Source organism: Heterodontus francisci, chromosome 30, assembly GCF_036365525.1.
Source record: "Heterodontus francisci isolate sHetFra1 chromosome 30, sHetFra1.hap1, whole genome shotgun sequence".
In the NCBI taxonomy this organism is placed as follows: Eukaryota; Metazoa; Chordata; class Chondrichthyes; order Heterodontiformes; family Heterodontidae; genus Heterodontus; species Heterodontus francisci.
The window spans coordinates 26960856-26981188 of record NC_090400.1 but is presented as its reverse complement, the minus strand read 5'-3'; the positions used below and the strand labels follow the sequence as shown (position 1 = coordinate 26981188).

Genomic DNA, 20333 nt, shown 5'->3' with positions numbered 1-20333 from the left:
CTTACCCACATTGAACTCCAGTTGCCACAGTTTTGACCATTCAATGTCCTTTTGCAACATTTTGCTCCCACCTACACTAATTACTGTGCCACCTAACTTAGTGTCATTGTCAAAATAATCCTAAATTTGAGCTTCAGAGTATCAAAATTAAAAATTAATATCCACAGAAGAAAATCAATGTAAAGCCCCTCCTAAAAATCTGCACTCAAATTTAATTAATCTGCTGAAGGTGATTTATGACAGGGAAACTTGACAGGAATATTTTATGCCTATGCTGCAATCATTATTGTTCTAAATGACACTGTCACATTAACTTTGCATTATAATGCCATATAAACGGTCTATTATTACAATGTCACATTATACACACTACAGCCTTACATTACAATCATATTATATTAATACTGCACTATTATACAACAACAGCAGCAACTTGCACTTGTATTGAGTCTTTAACATAGTAAAACATCCCAAGGCACTTCACAGGACTGTTATCAAACAAAACTTGACAGTGAGCCACGTAAGGGAATATTAGGACAGGTTGACAAAAGACTAGTCAAAGATGTAGGTTTTAAGGAACATCTTAAAGGAGGAGAAAGAGGTAGAGAGGCAAAGAGGTTAAGGGAAGGAATTCCACAGCTCTGCATCTAGGCAGCTGAAGACATGTCATCAATGGTGGAGTGATGAAAAATGAGATGTGCAAGAGGCCAGATATAGAGAAATGCAGACACCTAGGGAGGGTTGTTGGACTGGAGGTGACTACAGAGATAGGGAAGGGCACGACCATGGAGGGACTTGAAAACAAGGAAATTGAGGCTTTGTGGCGTGGGAGCTAATGTAGGTCAGTGAGCACAGAGGGGATGGGTGATCAGGACTTGGTGCAAGTTAGGATAGTTGTGGCCATCTTGTTTGGTGGATGGGAAGATGGAATTCTAACCCTTGATAATCTATTAGTCAACATACATCTGTATTTTAAAGGAACAAGGAAAGAAAAGGTAAATTCATTGGAATCTGTTGGTATTTTTGTCTCTGAAGCCTTGGTGCAATAATGGGGGAGAGTTGGTAGAATCTTGGTAACTTGGGTGGTGTATAGCTCTGTCACAGGTTTAGTGAAGAGGACAGAATGGTCTAATGGAAGGAAATCTTCTAGCTGAATCTCATCAATTTGTTGTGGTGTATTTCAGTGCCATGGCAACATCTTGGTTAGTGTAGCAGTTATGGTAGTCTTTTGGTAAAGGTGTGCCAACTATGGAAGCCTATTTATTGGTTTGTGTCTATTGACACCTATTCGTTAATGTATGTCAGAATGATGAAAGTCGACTGGTTCGCATATGTCAGTCATGATAGTCTACTGGTTGGCATGCAGTAGCTGGGTTAGAATTCCACCTTCCCATCCAACAAACAAGATGGCCACAACTTGCACCATGTCCTGATCACCCATCACCCCTGTGCTCACTGACCTACATTAGCTCCAACTCCACAAATCCTCAATTTCCTTGTTTTCAAGCTGAGAGTCTGTTGGTTGATGTATGTCAAGGTTCTTGGTACTTTAGATGAAGCTCATCCCCAGTTGAGAACCTCTTGGTTCATTGGAAATTTTAAATGCAGATTTTGAAAAACCAAATTTTAGAAGGATAAAATTCAATTACAAACTCAAATATAATTGAATGGCTGGCTACACCAGATCAGAAACCTTAGCCTGGTGTCGGAGATTTGGAGCAATGCATTTTTTACTAATATTTCCTGTAACTTTACTTGCCTATTATAGTCAAGCCCTCTGTATCAACAATGACTGACAAATTAGTTGGGGCCTCTTTCAGTTGAATATGTTTGTCAGTGGGAGTTGGATCAGGTTTGTGGTATTAGCCAGAGTTGGATCGAGCTGGGTTTACACTGAGAAAGGTCAGATTGGGTTTTCGCTGACAATATGGCTGTGCTAATAAAGGAGCCATATGACTGGATTCCCTGCACCCCTCCATTCAGTCAGTACTATATTCAAACTTTGACCTTTTGCTTGTCTTTTACATTTGTAACTCAGAGCTGTAAATATCAGCACAGAGTTAAACCTTATTTTTAGCATTAGATGAACAAATCTGATAGATTCCATGTGTGCCAAGTTGCCTGTTAACCAATCCTTAACCAGTAAAAATCTTGGTTTTGGACTCCTTTGTGCACAACCAGGAAAAGAGAGATCATTCAGCCCCTCACGTCTGTCAATTCTTTAATCTGAAATTTATCTCTCTGTCCTCTATTCTCCCTATTGTCCTGTATCTTCCTCCAATTCACATTTATTCATTTTTCCCTTGTAAATTGCAATGATTTTTGGCTCAATTATTCCCCACGCTTTAACAACTCTCTGCATAAAAGTTTATCCTAATTCCTCCCTTCACACTCTGTGGCAATTTTAAATTGATGACCCCCTCATTATTGGAACCCCAGAGGAAATAATCTTTCCCTATTAACCCTGTACTATTTTAAACCGCTGATAAATCTTCTCTGGTCCAGTGTAAACAGTCCCAATGTTGCAAGACTCTCCTTATAACTATATTTCCCAACCTATTGTCCCTAAGGAGATCTTCAGTAACAGATCACAAAATTGTGAGCTGTCTTAACACCAAGAGGAGGGTCTGTGATTGCTATCGAACAGCTTTGTTCACAACTTACTCAGGCTCAGTTAAATTTAGTCCAGAGAGCAACAGCACAGGTTCAAATGAGGGAAGGGTATTTTTTGGATACTTGGAACTAGGACATACATAGGCTTCTGCACAAATGCAGGACACAGTCATAGGTGAGATGTTTAATCAAACTATTAATGGCCAGGTCCCCAATAAACCATGATAAAAATAGCTCAAATGCTTTCACATTAATTTGTAGGACATTACTTAGTGATTGGAAACACAAGGGGAGTTGAGTTTAATTTACTGAGAGTGCTGCCAATCTTTTGCCTGGTCGATTATTTACTAACAATACCAAATAATAGCTTATGCATTACCATAGTGTGTAATGTTATCTGGGATATGGCAGTGTCACAAGAGGCTAACTCAAACAGTGAGCAGGCCAAAAATAACACAGCTAGGTACCGCAAAGATGAAACATTAAACATATTCAGTACTGGCCTCAGTTGGGGTCCTGCCCTCAGCAGGATGGGGCTTCAGTCACTCTGGAATTCTATGTTTTCATACACTGGCACAGATATTTCTCATCGCCTGTTTGGCAAAGGTATTTCTCAGTTCAGTTCAGCTTACCTCATAGCAATAAAACGTTGCCAATGATTTTGCCTGTCCCTTCACCAGTAGAACAGTGTATATCCTACACTCTCAGCTGTGTTCCAATCTACCTATTGTTATGTACAGCTGACCAGGGATAATTGCCCGAACTACTAATCGTCATAAACTACAATTCTTGCAAAAAAAAAACCCACTAGACAAACCCAACAACACAGAACTGAGTTTATCAAAAAAAGTATGGATTAGTGCTGTCTTTAGATAGTTGGCTTAACTAACTTTCCAATTAAACCCATTTTAAAGTAATTCATTCAAATGCATTTACCCACCTTTATAGATATAGCACTATCAATTGCACCTGCAAACCTTCCTGATCCAGGGGCTGAGACAATTGGTATTTCAGGTCTTCATTTAAATGGTATTCAGTGATCACATGAGATGTTGACCTTTCGATTCCAAGATTTAAATTCCGTAAGAAAGGAGTTTTCTATGACGGTGGTGCAGGACATTTAGATAAGCAAAGTATTTGGGTTGGTAGGGCAGCAACTTATGTTGTGTAATTCCAAAACTTTTTCAACACAGGGACATACATGGAACCCAGCCATTATTTCTTATGTTGAGATGCAATGAATATTGTGGAGGTGTAGTACATCACCAACAATTTTTTATTCATGACAGTGATGAATGACTGAAGCCCTTGCCCATATCTTAATAGATTTTGAATTTTCTCATCTCACCAGGGCCTGCATCCTAACAAATTTCAAATGAATGAGAACTTGTGGCCTGAGATCTTGCCCACACAATACCTTGCACACTTATTGTCCCTGTCCTTGTTGGGTTTCTTTGGTTTGCTGTGTCTGAAGGAGTTTATTTCAGAATTCTCCTTCTATATTTAAAAACCTTCTGTAAAGTCCATCCTATCAGATACAACTCTAGTCACACGTCCCATTCCGCTCACTTTACTCAATCTGGATTACTGTTTATGACAGTACAAGACTGCACAAATTGAGACTGTAGATGAAACTAGTCATGCATTGCTAATACGTGCACATGTGAACCTAATGCAGGTAGTACAGCAAACACCCAAAAATATTTTACAGGATGTAAAAGCACAGAAAGAGCAGTAGAAAAAAAAATCTGGTCAGCATGAATTTGAAGCTGTCGGTCATGTCTTACAAATATGTCAGAGTTCTTTGAGGAGGTAACTATATTGGCTGATGAGGCATATTCAATTGATATAGCCTACTTGGATTTCCATAAGGCACTTGGTGAGATTCCACTGGATAAACAACAACAATTACATGCATTTATTTGATGCCTTTAACTTAGTAATACCAAAGGTGCCTCACAGAGCATTATCAAACAAAATTAGACACAAAGCCACATAAGGAAGTATTAGGGCAGATGATTAAAAGCTGGTCAAAGAGGTAGGTTTTAAGGAGTGTCTTAAAGGATGAAAGAGAGATAAAGAGGTGAGAAATTTAGGAAGAGAATTCCAGAGCTTAGGAACTTGGCAGCTGAAGACAATGGTGGAGTGATTAAAATAGGGATTCTCAAGAGGCCAGAATTGGAAGAGCATAGATATCTTGGAGGGTTGTAGGGATAAAGGAGATAACAGAGATAGGGAAGAGTGAGTCCAGGGAGGGATTTGAAAATAAGGATGAGAATTTTAAAATGGAGATGTTGTTTAACCAGGAGCCAATGTAGGTCAGTGAGTATAGGGGTATTGGGTGATTGGGACTTGGGGCGAGTTAGGACACGGCCAGCAGCAGTTTGGATGACTTCAAGTACATGGAGGATAGAACCTGGGAGGTCAGCCAAGAGTGCGTCAGAATAATTAAGTCCATTAGTTAAAAAAAGCCAGCTGGACACAAAATAGAACATGAAACATATATATGAAGGATGTTTGTTATCAAAATAGGAAGCAATTTGGGTGGATTGCTGAATATTAGCACTCAGTCGGTGTAAGGCTATACTTGAGAGGTTTTCGTTACAAACTGAAATGAGATTTTCTGATCAATAACTAGGGATAACAGAGTTGGGAATTTGAAGTAACTTGGGAGCTGAAACTTAGGTCAAAATTCCACCTCACACAGGGTGAGTTGGAATTCTGGTGGAATTGTGACGGGTTTGCAATATAGAGCATAACCAGTGCAGTACACTGGTACTGTATTGAGGTATAACCAGTGCAGTACACTGGTACTGTATTGAGGTATAACCAGTGCAGTACACTGGTACTGTATTGAGGTATAACCAGTGCAGTACACTGGTACTGTATTGAGGTATAACCAGTGCAGTACACTGGTACTGTATTGAGGTATAACCAGTGCAGTACACTGGTACTGTATTGAGGTATGGCACACCAGAAGCTGGATTTTGTTGTCCCGGCAGCAGGTGCAGGAAACGGCGGCTGCCCCACGTGGGAGGCGTACTGCTGTGCTGCGGCAATTACAAAGTGGGCGGCCACTTAACAGCTTGACGCCGGCCGGCCCCCCCCCCCCCCGATTCATGCCGTCAGCTGACGCTGGAGCAGGTGCAGACACCATTGTTAAAAGGCTGCCAGCCTTGCAAACAGTTCTAAATAATGCAGAGTTGACCCTGTCCCCCCCCGATATCCATAAAATATTGCACAGTTGTCCCTTCCGCCCCCTTAACCTTACACACAATGCAGAGTTGCCCCTTCCCCTCAACCTTACACACAGTGCAGAGTTGCCCCTTCCCCTTAACCTTACACACAGTGCAGAGTTGTCCCTTCCCCACCCTCCATCTATACCCAATACAGAGTTGACTCCTTCGCCCACCCCTCCCCCAAATATACTCAGAATGCAGCGGAAACCCCTTCCCCCCCCCCTCAGTGGTGCCAGCTTCTCCTGGATGGGATAGCGAAGGCGCATGAGTGCCACACATTGCGCTGAAGATCGGGAATGGATGGGAAGATCCCAGCGGATGACATGGTAATGTATGCAGATAGGTATTTTAAATATTTAAACCAGGGTCCAGTTGCAGAGTGGCGGAGGGGCCGCCACGGAGCTTCCCCGCCTTCAGGAAGATCGGGCCCAGCAATCTCGGCGTCAAGTTCTGTGGTGGCCACTGCCACTCCGATTCTTCGCCACCCCCCCATCCCACCACTCACAATCTCACTAAAATATAGGAAGAAAATGCCAGATTCCAAACACAAAATGAAAAAAGCAAATTGGTGGCTGCTTTCCAATAATCTTTCTTGCTGTAAGAAATGGCTCTTGCATCAGGTGTGGTTAGGTATGTGCATAGTTACAAAACACAGCATCGGGCTTAGAACAAAATCCAACTCTATGACTGTAACTGAGGTGGTGCAAAAATGGGACTGTAATGGGTGGGGGGTCGGGGGTGGGGGAAGGAGGGTGATGCAAAAGTGGCCAGGAACAGCATGTTGAGCAATCACAGATGGAACTTTCAAAATCTAAGGTCCAACAATGAGAGCACATCCACATATGAAATTCACATTATGCACAGCTATGCACATACCTAACCACACCTGATGCAAGAGCTATTTTTTTTACAGCGAGAAAGATTATTGGAAAGCAGCCACCAACTTGCTTTTTTCATTTTGCCTTTAGAACAAAGAACAGTACAGCACAGGAACAGGCCATTCAGCCCTCCAAGCCTGCGCCGATCTTGCTGCCTGTCTAAACTAAAACCTTCTACACTTCTGGGGTCCATATCCCTCTATTCCCATCCTATTCATGTATTTGTCAAGATGCCTCTTAAACGTTGCTATCGTACCTGCTTCCACCAACTCCCTCGGCAGCAAGTTCCAGGCACTCACCACCCTCGGTGTAAAGAACTTGCCTCGCACATCCCCTCTAAACTCGCACCTTAAACCTATGTCCCCTAGTAACTGACTCTTCCACCCTGGGAAAAAGCTTCTGACTATCCACTCTGTCCATGGCGCTCATAACTTTGTAAACCTCTATCATGTCGCCCCTCCACCTCCGTCATTCCAGTGAAAACAATCCGAGTTTATCCAACCTCTCCTCATAGCTAATGCCCTCTAGACCAGGCAACATCCTGGTAAACCTCTTCTGTACCCTCTCCAAAGCCTCCACGTCCTTCTGGTAGTGTAGCGACCAGAATTGCACGCAATATTCTAAGTGTGGCCTAACTAAAGTTCTGTACAGCTGCAACATGACTTGCCAATTTAGAATCTGGCATTTTTCTTCCTACATTTTAGGGAGATTGTGAGTTATCATTACTGGAGTTTCTGCTATCATCTTGTAAAGAAAGAGCAGTGCATGGGGATTGCGACCAGGAAATCGGGGATGGAATGCCTGAACATGCAATAGAACATTCCACACTACAGGGAGTGCACAGGGTGAATGGAAAATGAGCAAGAGATGGACAGCCTAGCTTTACTGAACTCTGAATCCTAGTTGCAGAAACAGCAGCTGCCACAGTTCAATTGAAGTGCTTTGCACACACAGGTACAAGGAAGCCCAACCCTTCTGTGCTAGTGAAGAGCTCATCCTTACTGGAATAATGAGCGCACAGCTCACCAACTTCCTTTGGCACCAAAGTAATTGCCAAGTTCCGTTAAACAGAGCCAAAGCCACTGAACTGAGCAGAACTGAGCTTGTATTACGACAGACATGAACAACATATCAAATTGGGAGTAGCCTGAGTGTGCTGTCAACCCCATTATGTCAATATAATGGCACTCATGCATGAGGGAACAGGAGAAAACAAATAGTTTTGCAGGTTTTGTACATCAACATACAATCATAGAAATATACAAATTAGGAGCAGGAGTAGGCCGCTCGGCCCCTTGAGGCTACTCCGCCATTCAACAAGATCACGGCTGATCTGATTGTAACCTCAACTCCACATTCCCACCTACCCCGATAACCTTTCACCCACTTGCTTATCAAGAATTTATCTACCTTTGCCTTAAAAAATATTCAAAGACTCTGCTTCCACCGCCTTTTGAGGAAGAGAATTCCAAAGACTCACAACCCTCTGAGAGAAAAAATTTCTCATCTTTCTCAATTGGATGACCCTTATTTTTAAAAAGAGTGTCCCCTAGTTTTATTTTCTGTCACAAAAGGAAACATCCTTTCCACATCCACCCTGTCAAGACCCCTCAGGATCTTATGGGCTGAATTTTACGCCACCCCAGCGGGTCGTATGGTGGCGTGGGGGCAGCGTAAAATTGAGCGGGAGACTCTGGGAGGCCTAACCGCCCTGCTTCCACCTCCGGCCAAATTTATAGCATTGGGCGGGGGGGGTGGAAAATGGCACATCTGCCCGAGGCCTTTCAAGGCCCTTAAGTGGCCACTTAACGGCCACTTAAGGGCCCTTGCCCGCCTCCACAGGTATTTTACTTGTGGCAAGTGGACGTGCTGGAAACGCCAGCGATAACTGCCGGCCTTTCCGCGCCCCGGGGGGGGGGGGCATGCACAGGGTGTGCGATTGAGGGCCACCCCGCCTCCCAGCCCACCCCTGGGACCCAAGACGCCCCCCTCTCCCCCCAAACAACCGCTCCAACCTCACCAGGGAAGGACCGATCCCTCTGTTGAGGCAAACTCCACTGACCTTCCCTCCAGGCTCCCTGGCGTTGGCTGGGCTGCAGTCCCAGCAGTGGCCACCGCTCCTGGTGGCGCTGCTGGGACGAAGAGCTGCTGGCCCGCTGATTGGCCAGCAGCTCACTGAGGCGGGACCTCCTACCTCAAATGGGTGGAAGTCCCGCCTCGGAACAATTAAAGCCCAGGGACCCATAAAATGCAGGACGAATCCCCCGGGCTCGGCGGATGCGGGTTGGCTACCGACTTTCACGTCGCTGGCGAATTCCCGTGCGCCTAAGGTAAAATCCAGCTCAATATGTTTCAATCAAGTCACATCTTACTCTTCTAAACTCCAGCAGATACAAGCCTGGCCTGTCCAACCTTTCCTCAGAAGACAACCTGTCCATTCCAGCTATTAGTCCAGTGAAGCTTCTCTGAACTGCTTCCAACGCATATACATCCTTCCTTAAGTAAGAAGATCATTACTGTACGCAGTACTCCAGAAGTGGTCTCACGAATGCCCTGTGTAACTGAAGCATAACCTCCCTACTTTTGTATTCAATTCCCCTCGCAATGAACAATAATATTCTATTAGCTTTCCTAATTACTTGCTGAACCTGCATATTACCCTTTTGCGATTCACGCACTACCTCTGCATTTTAGAACTCTGCAATCTCTCACCATTTAGATAATATGCTTTTTAATTTTTTTAAATTTATTCATCTATGGGGATGTGGGCATCGCTGGCCAGACCAGCATTTATTGCCCATCCCCAATTGCCGTTGAGAAGGTGGTGGTGAGCTGCCTTCTTGAACCACTGCAGTCCAGTGCTGTTAGGAAGGGAGTTCCAGGATTTAGACCCAGTGACAGTGAAGAAACGACAATATAGTTCTGAGTTAGGATGGTGTGTGGCTTGGAGGGGAACTTGCAGGTGGTGGTGTTCCCATGCATTTACTACCCTTGTCCTTCTAGGTGGTAGAGGTCGCGGGTTTGGAAGGTGCTGTCTAAGGAGCCTTGGTGTGTTGTTGCAGTGCATCTTGTAGATGGTACACACTGCTGCCACTGTGCATCGGTGGTGGAGGGAGTGAATGTTTGTGGATGGGGTGCCAATCAAGCGGGCTGCTTTGTCCTGGATAGTGGCGAGCTTCTTGAGTGTTGTTGGAGCTGGACCCATCCAGACAAGTGGAGAGTATTCCATCACACTCCTGACTTGTGCCCTGTAGATGGTGGACAGGCTTTGGGGAGTCAGAAGGTGAGTTACTCACTGCAGGATTCCTATCCTCTGACCTGCTCTTGTAGCCAAGGGATTTATATGACTACTCCAGTTCAGTTTCTTGTCAATGGAACCCCCAGGTTATTGATAGTGGGGGATTCAGTGATGGTAATGCCATTGAATGTCAAAGGGAGATGGTTAGATTCTCTTTTGTTGGAGATGGCCATTGCTTGTCACTTATGTGGCCCAAATGTTACTTGCCACTTATCAGCCCAAGCCTGGATATTGTCCAGGTCTTGCTGCATTTCCACACGGACTGCTTCAGTATATGAGGAGTTGAGAATGGTGCTGAACATTGTGCAATCAGAGCGAACATCCCCACTTCTGACGTTATGATTGAAGGAAGGTCATTGATGAAGCAGCTGAAGGTGGCTGGGACTAGGACACTACCCTGTGGAACTCCTGCAGTGATGTTCTGGAGCTCAGATGATTGACCTCCAACAACCACAGCCATCTTCCTTTGCACTCCAAGCAGTGGAGAGTCTTCCCCCTGTTTCCCATTGACTCCAGTTTTGCTAGGGCTCCTTGATGTCATACTCGGTCAAATGCTGCCTTGATGTCAAGGGCAGTCACTCTCACCTCGCCTCTTGAGTTCAGCTCTTTTGTCCATGTTTGAACCAAGGCTCTAATGAGGTCAGGAGCTGAGTGGCCCTGGCGGAACCCAAACTGAGCCTCGCTGAGCAGGTTATTGCTAAGCAAGTGCTGCTTGATAGCACTGTCGATGACACCTTCCATCACTTTACTGATGATATGCTTCTTTTTTATTCTTAAGCTGTAAGTGTATACTACATAAATCTATTAAAGCCTCAAGGGGAAATCCAATTATTTTCAAATACAACGTTGGAGTTGTGCCTTGCCCGGTGGGGGGTGGGGTGGAGTTGGAGGCATTTACTCCATTAAAAAATTTGAACATTTACATTAAAAATAATGTATTTTGACCAATTTTAAGCAGTCTTTTATTTCACAATTAATAGGTTTATAATTTGAAATAAATGAAAAAAAAACCCAGTGGCATTTGGGATATCAACATACCTACCAGACCGCTACTTGCTCAAAGGGATTAACCATATTCAGCCCCTATTCTACCCCGTCCTGACCCTGTGCAGACAATCTTGGGTATAGATTTGTGTTGGCAGGTATTGCAAAACAGGCTATAGAAAATCAACCACCCATTTTACACGCTGCTTGGATTTTCTTTTCCATTCAAGTCAAGGAAAATTCATATCCTACTGTATCTCATTTTATCCCCACCATTTCACAGAAAGACTCTCTTCTCCAGACTTCCTTTTCATACTACCACTCTCCTCCCTCATCCTGGTCAGTTCAAACTGGCACTTTTCTCCTCTCCAGTTTAAACTGGTGCTCCACTTCTACACTCACTCATTTTGTCCTGTCCACTGCCATCCATCCCCTTGCCATGCATTCAACTCCCTCCACTTGAAGTCTATTTCCACCCACCTGCTCGTAGGGGATAATGAACTAAACAAGTTTCACTCCAATTTGCATACTTCAATGCTAAAAGCTAGGATTTCTGCCTTTTTATACTGTTCTCATAAGAGTTTCTATCTATGATATAAATTCTGCAGTCAAGGTCAGTACTACTGGAAGTGGTACAAAGAGGGGAGGCAGTGGTGTAGTGGTAATGTCACTGGACTAGTAATCCAGAGGCCCAGGTGTTTGCTCTGGAGACATGGGTTTCAATCCCACCATGGCAGATAGTGAAATTTGAATTCAATTAATAAATCTGGAATTAAAAATATAGTTTATTGGTAACCGTGAAACCATTGTTGATTGTTGTAAAAAACCATCTGGTTCACTAATGTTCTTTAGGGAAGAAAATCTGCTGTCCTTACCTGGTCTGGCCTACATGTGACTCCAGACCCACAGCAATGTGGTTGACTCTTAAATGCCCTCTGAAATGGATGAGCAAGCCATTCAGTTCAAGGGCAATTAGGGATGGGCAATAAATCCCACATGCGAATAAAAAAAGAGATGGACCTACTCAGTACATTAAACCCCAGACTAAGGGAAGAGTGGATTGGGCAACAGGATGTTCAATAATGCCAGATAATGCATTCACACTTGGGGCTAGTTAGCATGTATCAAATAAAAAAGTTACAAAAAGTCTTCAAAAATAAAATCTTGAAATACAAGGTAACAGCTGGGCTTCTCTGAACAAGTTTTATCAAGGAATGTTTTTTCGAAGAAGTCTAAAAGCTTCACGTAGTACATAGAATTTCTTTGGAGATAATCGCCAAGTGCAAATACCTGTGACCACAATTTTCAGAGACCACGTGTTATAATCAGATGAGGAGGGGCTGAATGGTTCCCCACTTTTCCCTCTCCTTGTTTGACTGCAAGGGATATACTTGCCAATTCATTGAATTGAACTGTTAACATACTTTGATCATAAAATAACCAATTGGACAGATTATCTTGAGTTTAAAAAGGAAGAGGTTGGCTTTATTATACTTAAATTGATTTAAGTAAAATAATAAAATATGCTGTGACTTTCTATCTCTCTCTCACACACACACAAAGTTTACACACATACAAATAGTTTACAGAGTGGAGAAGGACAGATTGATCAAATTAGAATCCAGAGAAATAAAAGGGGTATACAGTCTGTGGAGGTTGGTGACTCAGCTGGCTTCAGGCTGAATTCGGTGGTCATATGACTTTCCTTCAGTGGTCCCGATATTTCCGATTTAAAGATGTAGATGGTTGATTAGGCTGTTCTCCTGCAGACGGTAGTATGGGGTTGATTTCCTTCAAGGAGGCTCTGTCTGCAGGAGGGGCATCCCTGGGTCAGAATCAGCAAACAGGGTTCAAAGCTTGCAAGGCAGGTTGGAGACAGAGGGAGGAAGAAGGGACCCCACTCGGGACTACTGTTGTCAGCGTCTCAACTACTTGTCTCTTTACTGCAGAGAAAGCAGAAGCTGAAACACCCAAAGGGTGGGCCTGTCACATGACCGTCACCCAGTGATTCAAATATGGTCATTACTAGCGATTGCATTGGAGGGGGTGCAGAGACGATTCACCAGGATATTGCCTGGGATGGAACATTTAAGCTATGAAGAGAGGTTGGATAGGCTTGGGTTGTTTTCGCTGGAGCAGAGAAGACTGAGGGGTGACCTGATCGAGGTGTACAAGATTATGAGGGGCATGGACAGGGTGGATAGGGAGCAGCTGTTCCCCTTAGTTGAAGGGTCAGTTACAAGGGGTTACAAGTTTAAGATGAGGGGCGGGAGGTTTAAGGGGGATTTGAAGAAGAACTTTTTTACCCAGAGGGTGGTGACGGTCTGGAATGCCCTGCCTTGGAGGGTGGTAGAGGCGGATTGCCTCACATCCTTTAAAAAGTTCCTGGATGAGCACTTGGCACATCATAACATTCAAGGCTATGGGCCAAGTGCTGGCAAATGGGATTAGGTAGACAGGTTAGGTGTCTTTAATGCATCGGTGCAGACTCGATGGGCCGAAGGGCCTCTTCTGCACTATATTATTCTGTGATTCTGTGACTAGTGTATTTCCCCCTTGCAACTTGATCAGTTCATGGCCAAAATTTTACGGCCCCCCACAGAAGCGGGCTGATGACGAGGGGGTCAGTGGGGGGGACGTAAAATTGAGTGGGAGGTGGGGAGCCATTACTGATGCCTTCCCACCCCCGCTGCTACTTTACAAGGGGCAGCAGCGAGAAACGGCCCACACACCCCAGGCCAATCAAGGCCCTTAAGTGGCCAATTAACTACCACTTAAGAGCCTTCACCTGCCATCACTGGTATTTTACCAGCAGCAGGTGGGCGGCTCAGGCCCCCAGGACGCTGCCTGATAAGATCTGGTGGCCTCCTTGTGGGCTTTGGAGGCCCCTCCTGATCGGGCACACTGTGCTCCATGGAGGGTCACCCCCGAAGCCCTAACTATCCCCACTGAAAGATACCCCCCACAACCGACCCCCATCTTGCCTCGCTGGGACCCACCCAATTGCTCATGGTGAGGCCCAAAAACGTACTTGTCTTCCGGGGCTGTCATCCCTCTTGCTGCTGTGACTGGGCTGCAGTCCCAGTAGTGGCCATCGCTCCTGGTGGCACTGCTGGGACTGAGAGCCGCCAGTCGGTTGATTGGCCAGCAGCTCCATTAGGTGGGACTTCCAGCCTCAGAGAAGTGGAAGTCCTGCCCGAGGTTAATTCAGAGCATGGGGAGCAGAAAATCCCGGCGTGGCTCCCCGTGGCTGAGCGATGTGGACTCGCCCCCAACTTTTAGGCCGGTGTGCAGGCTCCCGCACAACATAAAATTCCGGCCCATGCCTGGGAAACCCCTCTAACAGCTAGGATCCTAGTGTTCAAGTGATTAGGTTTAGTGGTTCATCTCCACCAGTTGAATACCTCAGGTGATTGCCATGATGCCTTGCTAATGGAGACAGGATACGTTGTTCACTCAGATTCCCCAGGTCATTCTCCTTGATGGGTCTGTGCAGACATGGTGTCTCCATCTCAATGGATGGGAATGTGGAAGGTACAGTGATGCAAATTGGTGTAGCCATCTTTCGCTGTGAGCTCAAGTCACTTTTAGTCTCTTTTTAAAGTTCAATTTGGGTTTCCAGCCAATGGACTAAAAATCATCATTTGACATAAAGCACATTTTAGTGACACCACGTTAAAACATTTTGCCTCAATTTTTTTTATCCTCTGGGATTAACTGGCTCAAGAACAAACAAAGAACAAAGAACAGTACAGCACAGGAACAGGCCATTCGGCCCTCCAAGCCTGCGCCGATCTTGATGCCTGCCGAAACTAACACCTTCTGCACTTCCGGGCATCATGCAGATGGAGGCAAACAATCCAAGATCTCTATTGCTTGTTGGGACAAAGTAAAGGTGGTGATCCCAGCAAGTCTGACCTCATTCACTGAGCAAACTAATTTTGATTGGCAAACTGGCCACCAGATCAGCAACTAAACATAATCTTAAACCAAATTGCTCACATTAAGATTCCTCTCTTCCTATATATTTAATGGACTGTATCCTCTCAATAAATTGTGATTACTTTTTTAGCAGTCATAAATTAAGCCACATTTCCTTTCCGATAAGGCTGCCTGTCATACAATGAAGAGCTACTAAATTCTGCAACACAATAAATATATAGTAATTGCAATCAGCAGTCAGCCCCTACTGGTACCTGAAGAACCACAACATTGCTGGTAGCTAGCCAAGATTTATTTGACTGTTCAAAGGCATCCAGAGACTTCCTGGTCTAGGTAGTATCGTTGACAGTTGAAAAGCATAAAATAAGATTGTTTTTTAAAGCCTCTTATTTCAACCAAGCATGAGATTCTGATGGACTCTGTCCTTGACCAGTTTGAAGCATCCTTAGCTAATTTGTTGTCATTTCTGGAAGTAGAATGATAGAGCTACTGTACCAGATGACAGCTTTTGCAAGACTATTCCTGATGTGGAGCCTTGCTATCTGGGACTAGAGAACAAGAGTTGGCTCCATTATATTACAGACCTTTCCCCTGTGCTCTCATGTAGGGATTTACCCTATAATGCATTGAGAAGAAATATTAACTCCCGTCTTCCAGAAGTCATTCCTTCCAGACCTATGCCACAGCTGTCACTTGAAACTTTTATGAATTCTTGCCACACTTTTTTTACTCTGATGCTACAGTTGTTCACTCTCTTTCAATTACAATACAATAATTGTACACTAACATGCCACAATGTTATTCTGGAGATTCCTGTTTTTTTGTGGGTTGGTACATACATTTGCCTGTTGTTTCTCCAATTTCCTGTTTCAGGCCATGCGATGTCTGCCACACATTATTCCAGCCAATGAGAAGGGAGCAGCACTAAATTTTCTAAATCAGCTGTAAATAGCAATTAGAAGCCAGTTAAGCTGTGGAGCTGAGAAGTCAAAGTTAAGCTGATCACTCACCAGATTGACCCAATTATGATGGCACATTCTGGTTGCACCAGTGTTTTGGCAGTGATATTGCTGGATCTGCCCTTTATTTATTAATTCATGAGATGTTGGCTTCACTGGCAAGGCCAGCATTTATTGCCCATCTCTAATTGCCTTTGAGAAGGTAATGGTGACTCAACTTCTTAAACCATTGCAGTCTGTCTGGTGAAGTATTGTTAGGAAGGGAGTTCCAGGATTTTGACCCAGCAAAGATGAAGGAATGACAGTATGTTTCCAAGTCAGGATGGTGCATGACTTGAAGGAGAACTTTCAGGTGGCATTAAAAACAGAAATATTCTGCAGGTCTGGCAACATCTGTGGAGACAGAAACAGAGCTAACATTTCGGGTCGATGACCTTTTATCAGAACTGGCAAAGATTAGATATGTAATAGGTTTTGCGCAAGTGGAAGGGTGGAGGGGGAAGAAGAACAAAAGGGAAGGTGTGTTATAGGACAGAAAGTGGGAGAAATTAAATGACAAAGGTGTCATGGAACAAAAGGCAAAGGGAGTGGTAATAATTGTAGTAAAAGACAAAGGGCTGTATTTTGTGGAGATGGCAGGGCTCCTGGCATTGGTCTGAAAAGGCGGGGGGAACCTATCCTGCCCCTGGGAAAATCGCCTCTGACCCTGCCTCATAAAATCCAGCCCAAAACATTTATCCAGAGAATGTGCTAATGGTGGAGTAAGGAATAGCTCTGTCCGAAAGCAAAAACGTGAAAAACAAGTTTAAGACCAGCACATGGTCCACTCCTCCATTACCCCTGTCACCTTGTCCTCTTCCCATGGCACCTTTCCATGCAATTGCAGGAGGTGTAACACCTGCCCTTCCACCTCCTTTCCAAAATCCACCAACAGGACTGTCCCGGCAGACCCATCGTTTCAGCCTTTTCCTGCCCACTGAACTTATTTCTTCCTATCTTGACTCTATTTTCCCTCCCCGGTCCAGTCTCTTCCCAACTACACCCTGACTCTTCCGACACCCTACATCATTTCAACAATTTCCATTTTCCTGGCCCTAACTGACTCCTCTTCACTATGGACGTCCAATCTCTCTACACCTACATCCCCCACCAAGATGGTCTGAGGGCTCTCCACTTCTTCCTTGAACAGAGGCTCAACCAGTTCCCATCCACCACCACCCTCCTCCATCTGGCTGAACATGTTCTCACATTGAACAACTTCTCCTTCACCTCCATTCACTTCCTCCAAATAAAAGGTGTTGCCATGGGTCCTAATTATGCCTGTCCTTTTGTGGGGTATGTCAAACAATCCTTGTTCCTTTCCTACTCAGGCCCCCTCCCCCAACTTTTTTTTCCAGTACATTGATGACTGTATCGATGCCGTTTCCTGCTCCTGCCATGAACTGGAAAACTCTATCAACTTTCCTTCCAATTTCCACCCTTCTCTCACCTTCACATGGTCCATCTCTGACACTTCTCTTCCCTTCCTCGACTTCTCTGTCTCCAGCTCTGGAGAGAGGCTGTCCACTAGTATTTATTTATTATAAACCCGACTCACACAACTACCTCAACTACACTTATAACCATAGAACCATAGAGAAATTACAGCACAGAAGGTGGCCATTCAGCCTGTCATGTCCATGCCGGCTGGAAAAAAAAACTAGCCGCCCAATCTAATACCACCTTCCAACACCCGGTCCATAGCCTTGCCGGTTACAACACTTCAGGTGCATTCTTTTAAAAGAATTGAGGGTTTCTGCCTCCATCACCATTCCTGGCAGTGAATTCCAGACACCCACCACCCTCTGGGTGAAAACATTTTTCCTCATGTCCCCTCTAATCCTTCTACCAGTCACCTTAAATCTGTGCCCCTGGTAATTGACCTCTCTGCTAGGGGAAACGGGTCCATCCTGTCTACTCTATCTAGGCCCCTCATATTTTGTACACCTCAATTAAGACACCCCTCAGCCTCTTCTGTTCTAAGGAAAACAACCCTAACCCATCCAATCTTTCTTCATAGCTGCAACTTTCAAGCCCTGGCAACATTCTTGTAAATCTTCTCTGCCCTCTCTCCAGAGCAACTATGTGCTCCCTGTAATGTGGCGACCAGGACTGTACGCAATATTCCAACTGTGGCCGAACCAGCATTTTATAACATTCCAGCTTTTGTATTCTATTCCTCGGCCAATAAAGGAAAGCATTCCATATGTCTTCTTCACCACTTTATCTACCTGTCCTGCCACCTTTAGGGACCTGTGGACATGCATTCCAAGGTCTCTCACTTCTTCTACCCCTCTCACTATCTTCCTGTTTATTGTATATTGCCTCGCTTTATTTAACCTCCCCAAGTGCATTACCTCACATTTCTCTGGATTGAATTCCATTTGCCACCTTTCCACCCACTCAACCAAACCATTGATATAATTCTGGAGTCTACAGCCATCCTCTTCACAATCAACTACATGACCAATTTTTGTGTCATCAGCAAATTTTCCAATCATGCCTCCCGCATTTAAATCCAAATCATTAATATACACCATAAACAGCAAGGGACCAAACACTGAGCCCTGTGGAACACCACTGGAAACAGCTTTCCATTCACAAAAACATCTGTCAACTACTACCTTTTGTTTCCTATCACTGAGCCAATTTTGGATCCAACCTGCCACATTCCCCTGTATCCCATGGGCTTTCATTTTTCTGACTAGTCGGCCATGCGGGACCTTGTCAAATGCCTTATGAAAATCCATGTAGACCACATCCACTGCACTACCCTCATCAATCCTCCTTGTTACTTCCTCACAGAATTCAATTAAGTTAGTAAAACATGACCTTCCCTTAACAAATCCATGCTGACTATCCCTGATTAATCCGTGCCTTTCTAAAGTGGCAGTTTATCCTGTCCCTCAGAATTGATTCTAATAATTTACCCACCACCGAGGTCAGACTGACCGACATTTAATTATTTGGCCCAACCCTCACGCCCTTTTTGAACAATGGTATAACGTTTCCAGACCTCCAATCCTCTGGCACCTCGCCCGTATCCAGTGAGGTTTTGAAAATGATCCTCAGTGCATCCGTTATTTCCTCCCTGGCTTCCTTTAACAACCTGGGATGCAATCCATCTGGCGATTTATCCACTTTCAAGAATGTCAGACCCTCTAGTACTTCCTCTCTCATTATGCTTATCGTATCTAATATTTCACACTCCTCTTTTACTACAATGTCTGCATCATCCCTCTCCTTTGTGAAGACAGAGGCAAAAAACTAATTAAGAACTCTGCCCACATTATCTGCATCCACATGCAAGTTCCCTTGTACATCTCTGATAGGCCCTACTCTTTCCTCAGTTATCCTCTTGCTCTTAATGTACTGATAAAATATCTTGGGGTTTTCCTTGATTTACCTGCCAATACTTTTTCACGTCCTCTCTTTGCTTTTGTACTTTCCTTTTTTACTTCACCCCTGCACTTTCGATACTCCTCTAGGCTTTCTAAAGTATTAAGTTTTTTGTGATCATCATAAGCTTTCTTTTTCTGCTTCAGCATACCCTGTAAGCCTCCAGATAAGCAGGGGCTCTAGATTTGGCCGTACCACCCTTTATCTTTGTGGGGACATGCCTACACTGTGCCGGTAGAATCTCGCTTTTGAATGCCTCCCATTGATTTGCCACTGATTTTCCTTCCAGTAGCTTTTCCATGATTATGCTAAAACTAACTGTATTATGATCGCTATCTCCAAAATGGTCACCCACTGCTACTTCATCTACTTGCCCAGCTTCATTTCCGAAGACTAAATCTAGAATTGCACCCCCTCTCATTGGGCCTGTTACATGCTGGCTAAAAAAGTTCCCTTGAATGCAGTTCAAAAATTTGGTGCCCTCTGTGCCCTTCACACTGTTTGTATCCTAGTTTATATTAGGGTAGTTGAAATCCCCAACTATTATTGCCCTATAGTTTTTACACTCAGAAATTTGCCTGCATATTTGTTCATCTATCTCCCTCTCACTATTTGGGGGTCTATAGTACACTCCTAGTAATGTGACTGCCCCTTTTTTATTTCTGATCTCCACCCACATGGCCTCATTTGATGATTCATTTAGCATATCATTCCTCCTCACAGCTGTTATTGATTCCTTAACCAATAATGCCACACTCCATCCTTTTTTATCCTCCTCTCTATCCCGCCTGAAAACTCGATATCCAGGGACGTTGAGCTGCCATTCTTGCCCCACTTTAAGCCAAGTTTCCGTTATAGCAACAATATCGTGTTGCCATGTGTCTATCTGTGCCCTCAGCTCATCGGCTTTATTAACTATATTCCTTGCATTTAAATAAATACCTTTTAACACTGCCAAATTCCTGTGCTGTACACTTTTTAA

General features: G+C 44.3%; 1 protein-coding gene across 1 annotated transcript in view; it reads right to left on the bottom strand.

The window, feature by feature from the left end:
• Positions 1-3641, bottom strand: part of LOC137346638 (myeloperoxidase-like) — a 66033-nt gene extending 62392 nt beyond the window's left edge. Inside the window, exon 1 of the mRNA XM_068010258.1 lies at positions 3554-3641. The gene's annotated coding sequence lies outside the window, so the exon portion shown is untranslated. The remainder of the gene's footprint in view (positions 1-3553) is intronic.
• Positions 3642-20333: the final 16692 nt, after the last annotated feature.